The sequence below is a fragment of the Amborella trichopoda genome, chromosome 5 (genome assembly GCF_054954075.1).
Source record: "Amborella trichopoda isolate Santa Cruz 75 chromosome 5, AtrichopodaSantaCruz75HAP2 v2.0, whole genome shotgun sequence".
NCBI lineage: Eukaryota > Viridiplantae > Streptophyta > Magnoliopsida > Amborellales > Amborellaceae > Amborella > Amborella trichopoda.
This window is the reverse complement of record NC_142340.1, coordinates 3,150,475-3,156,474: the sequence shown is the minus strand read 5'-3', so window position 1 is coordinate 3,156,474 and position 6,000 is coordinate 3,150,475.

Here is a 6,000-nt window from a genome sequence, read left to right as displayed (position 1 = left end):
TACTATAATAAACCATACTCATGACACACTATAAAACCTTCTAAAATAAGCCTTAAAAAGGTCTCCATAATTAAAAAATCCATAAATGTGCCTTAACATGCCACATCTTTATGTTTACTGCATAATAGAACATGAGCATCACATGTTAAAAATATGATATCTGTCAACTCATAAAAAGTTTATCTTCAAATCCTTTTGAGTATTGAAATAGATTAAAAAATATAAAATAATGCTCAATTCCATCCCTAAATCATACCATTTAGCGAGTCTTCGTTTTAGTGAAAGTTAGGTCACAATACAATTTTCTTAGCAGAAAATCAGGTTGAGCATCTCTCAATAAAAAAATTTGTTTCTCTCAAGCATCAGAGAATTTCTTCCTGAAATCTTTAGGATTGAAAACTAGACTCAAAATCAAATCACAACATCATAGTTTGAATCCCAAATAATATTTTTATTCAGAGAAATAAATAAATAGCATTCACGTCACAAAATAAATCATACTGCGTAATTCCAGGATGAACATTATCTAGTAATATTGTCTTTTCCCTCTGCTCTCTTGGAGTTTCCATTTCAAACCAATTTTATTTGAAATTAGATATATAATGATAACACATATATTTCCACAAGCCTCATATGACTCTGTTAAGTAGGCTTGATAAATATAGATATTCATGTCTCAATGAAGAATATACCAAATTGCAAAAAATTCAAGATGACCTCTCTTCAATCCAAAATTTGTATTCCTCTCTTCCCGTTGATATTTCTCTTTCAAATAAAATTTATTAGAAAATATATCAGAATGGAAGTCTAAAAATTTAGTGTGGACCATAAAACATTTTGTTAAGTATAGAAATAAAATCATGACTTCCAAGTCATGGAAATAGTTTTCATTGCAGAAAACAGCACTTACTCACCCTTCAATATATTGATCATATCTTTCAAACTATAAGGAATTTCTTGATGAAACTTTTTTGCTTGAAAGTAGACTCAATTTTGTAAGTTACAGTAAAATTTCAACAATAAATAAAATCATATGATTGGTGAACTCAATGGACACTTCTTGGATTTTGCATGGTTAAAACTGACACCCTTCATTGATGATTCCGTAAGAGAGAGATAGAGAAATTCTAAGTGGGATTTGAGAGAAATAGGAATTAGGTACAAGAGATAAGGTGTAGAGATTTTAGGTAAAGACAAACAATTTTTATAGGTTTTGAACAAGATTAGGGTTTCTTAGGGTTTTCCTTGGCATGCTTCTTCTTGTGAGATTGAACATAAACCGTCGATCAACGGTGACTTGTGGGGTGAGAGATTTTAGATAAATTAAATCTAATTAAAATATTATGCTTTCCATAATCTTTCACAAAATATTTCAAAGATATATCAAGTCAATATACACTTTCAATAGTTGGTCAATATATGGTCAAAATATTCCCATATCTTTTATTTGAGCACATGCCATATTAGATCTTACCAAATCTTAAATTTAACTTAATATACAAGAAAACAACCAAGAGGTCCACCCATGTGTGGCATGTGTGGGCCCCACCCACTTGTCACATGATGGGCCCATGTACACTATGGGCCCTCATGATATTTTATATAAATTTAAATTAACAAAATAATTTTTAAAATATTATTTGAATTTTATAATTTTGTAAAACAAATAACAAATTCATTTTTATAAGTCCAAAAATGATAAATAAAATACCAAAAGATTCATAAAATTTCAAATAAAAATTCTAAAATGATTTTTATAATAAAACAAACATAATTAAATTAACTTGTTGGGAAATTGATCTATATGGTTTGGAAATTCAATCTGCAATCATGGGGCACTCCAACTTCAACTGTAGACTACATACCACACTTATTTTATCGAACCGACACAGTGTTTATGGTGACCCATAGTCCAAGCAAAGGCTCACTAGTGGGTCACCAAAGTCTGATCGATGAGCCAAGAAGACTGTGGATTACAGGTCCTCCCTTAGAGATAAGTCAAGGTCACCAAGACCTTATGCGACTATAACTCAATGGCGCGTTGGGGTATCCCTCATACAGCATATGCTTTACCCTAAAATGTAGATTTTTGGTTTTTTCAAGTAATCTATCGATATGCATGTCGTGTGGATGAGGTTTTGGCTCATGTCTCTATAGACCACCATCATACACACAGGTTATACAGTCCATCAGCTCACTCATCCGGATATGTTCTCCGACCTCATTAAGGGCTAACTCATAAACCCTCATCAGTTTGTTCTTCTTGCTTACGTAACGTGAAGTTTTTTCAATCGATTAGCCTAGATCGTCTAGCACAAATCGGTATCAACAAACCATTATTTGTTTAGTATGGTCTACGAGGGACCGCATTCCTACTGAAATTATATTCCACTATATCATTTCATTTTACCAATACTTGTAAAGTTTGTAAAGGCCACAAAACCTAACATCCTAAAGAGTAAATTTCGAGAGAAGATGGAGAGAGGTGTACATACCCATTAATTTAGAGAAAGAGAGGGAGAGGAGTTAAAAACAGTAAATTCATTGTGGAAGGAGGGTGCATGAGAGGGGCAGAGAGTGAAAGAAACATGAGTACATAACAGTTAATTTAGAGAGAGAGAGAGGAACACATGTCAGCTAATTCATAGTGGAGAGAGAAGAGAGAGAAAAGCCGAGAGGAGTAAAGGACAGTAAATTTACAGTGAAACATAGGGAGCGAGAGAGAGAGAGAGTAAGAGCAAGATGAGTAGAGAACACTTAATTGAGAGAAAGAGGAACACACTTCAAACTGAAAGTGATGGCTAAAGAGACAGGCCCTGCTGTCCTTTTACAGAGAGAGACGTCCTACTGCCTTTTTATAGAGAGAATGCAAGTAGTATTTTTAGAGAGAGAAAAAGAGAGGCCATGCTGTCTTTTTAGAGAGAGAAGGCGACTAGTCATTTTAGGGAGAGAGTGAGAGGCCCTGCTGTATGGTAGAGAGAGAATGCAACTAGTCTTTCTAGAGAGAGAGAGAGAGGCGCTGGTTTCTGTTTAGAGAGAGAATGCAACTAGTCTTTTGAGAGACAGAGGCGCTGTTGTCTTTTGAGAGAGAGAATGCAACAAGTCGTTTTAGAGAGAGAGAGCGAACTTGTCTTTTTAGAGAGAGAGAGCGCAACTGCACAAGTGTCACTCTTAAAAGTAGCAGAGGCTATTTTCGTCTTTTTCCGCAACAGGTACAAAGGAAGCAAGTCTGACTTGTTGACCAAATCAAGGAAGCAACCCCACCTCCTAACCCTAGATCCTGACGCTGTCACTTCCACCAATATCATGCCGACACATGTCGTCCTGCGGCGCACAATTTCTACCCTCGTGGTCACATCGAACGGCTTCTGTCGTGAGCTGACGCGTCACATTGGCGAGACCTCCAAATTCGATGGGACTGTACGGCCGCGGTACGATGACGTCATTGCGCCTTTTTGCAGAGATAATTCTATATTTTAGTAATCAGGGTTTGGAGGAGACGCGGATGACTGAGGTCGTGACAAGCGTCGAGATCCAGGTGGTTCATTCGATATTTTTATCTTTCTTTAAAAAAAAAAAAAAAATATCCAATTGTCTCTTTAAGCTCTGCAATTTTACTCTTTTTTTTTTTTCTTTTTCTTTTTGTTTTTGGCTATGCAATCTCCAGTCGATCTTTGGCTTGTCCTTTTTCTCAAGTATCTTTTTTTTCCTTCTTTTTCCTTTTTGTTTTTTTGTTTTTTTTGCCTGTTCTCTTTTCACCGTTCAATGCAATTCAATGACAATTCATGAAGGATGCACTTTCTATAAGGTATGGGCCATATTAAAAAAAAAAAAAAAAAGAAAGAAGAAGCAAAGCCTCTTTTAGAAATCTTATTAATCAAAACATTTCAAGCATGGAAAATTCTAAATATGATTTGAAATCTATTTTCACCATCAATTATGAAATTTATAGCTCAAAAAATAAAATAGATCTTGTGTATTAGTGAACACTTGAAAATGGACAGTCTAGTTAATGTGTTATAATATACAATATTTTTAAGGTTTGAAATCTTAAATTTTTTTCACATCCATAATGATCAAAATCAAGATGAACGATTTCAAAGCCTTATAATGCCAAAACTATAATGTTTATTGATTTTTGACATGAGGCTTTGGGCCTCATTTTCACTTTTTCCATTTGGTCTTTAATTTTAACTTTTATCTCTAATGATATTAAATAAATAAAAGGTTATGTTAAGGTACTTATACATATGAGTATTTCATTAATGTATTGGATATTTTTTTTACAAGCATTTTCCTTAGTTTATAAAATACAAAATTTTTTGAATAAAAAATTATTTGGTCATTAGGAGGGTTAGAAAATATTTCTATAACAAACTAGCGGCATTTTACTAAAAACGATTGTTGCTCCATGTGGGTCATGCTGATAATATCATCATCTAGTTAACAAATGTTTATCGTTTTATCAAGAATTTTTGCTTTACCCTTAATTAATTACTTAAAATACCCCTAGATAAAAAAGCTACACATGTAAGTGTATCAAGTGTCAAATAATGTTTTGTACCTTAATAAAATACTCATATATATGAATACCGGAAAATATCTCTAGACCCCTTAGTTTTAAGTTTCATTCACAATAGACTCAAAGTTTTAAAAGATATCTTGAGCATAAAAATTGTAGATTTTATTTTTTCTAACCCCATGAGCTAATTTAAACATGTTTTTTTAAGCCAAACAAATCTAAAAATACATACTTTTTCTAAAAGATATCTTTTCAAACTTCTAGAGATAGAGAAGGGATTCATGGAGGTGAAACGTTGCCGAGAAGAGAGAGGTGTTTAGAGAAACACGGGCGTAGAGAGAGAGAAAGAGAAGTTTTAAATATATAATTAAAGAGAAAGAAAGGATTGGGTTTAAAAAGAGTATGTCTTTCTCACATTTGTTTAAGTTAAAAAATAGGTTTAAAGTGGCTAAAGGGTTAGAAAATACATTTTGAAATATTGAGTTTATGAAGAAATATAACCTAAAAATAAGAGATATGAAGATATTCTCTTATTTTAATCCATAAATAAAAGCTACTTCCTAAATGGATACATGTACAATATGTTAGATTTGCTTTGTTCTTTAATTTTAACTTTTTCCTAATGGATCTTTCCAAAATTGGGGTTGCGACTTGTTTGAAAAGTGGATTTGCATGTAAAGTCTATCCTTGGATAGAGGGTTTTTTTTTGTGAGTTCTTGCGGGAGCACTTCCGTGTGAGCATACTGCGCATTTGTCTCTCGATGAAAAAGCTTTTTCGGCCAGTTATTTTATCCAGAACATGCACCAGATGGTATTTTCCCGACAAAGAGATTTTGAAATTTTAAATGTTTAGAAACGACTATCAAAAAAATTAGAGAAACGTGGGTTCAATTTTACTTTCTAAATCCGGTTAACAACAATATTAGAAAGATTACTTCCCCAAAATTTAAGGCCCTGAAAGTACTATTGCATAAGGTTTTACCTCTAATGAGTGAATGGATGACGTGCACCTTCAGGTTCATATAATCTTTTGGCTTAATTTTTAACGTAGATGGTTATGAAGGGACCTCGTTTCTGATCCCTAGACTGTTGGTCGAAGGGACTGAGGCCCAGTAGATTTTTGAGGAAAGAGGACCATGGTTTCAACTTTGGTTGTGTAAATGTAAACCATGCTACTCAAGAGTACAGCGCATTGCAAAAGCCCATTAGCCCATTAGAAACATTTGTTGCAATGATCAAAACCCTCAAATTGATCATCTCAACCTAAAAATGTATATTCCAAACCATAAAAATAGTACTTTTTGTAACTATCACGACTATCTATTTTGAAAGTTTTTTAGTTTTATAATAATTTCTATCCATGTCATTTTTTTTAACTTTAAATTTCATAATTAAAAATGACAATAGATTTTCATATCATCGTAAAGCTTTCCAACACTGAAGCTACATCTTCTGACATAGTGTTGAGATGCACCTAC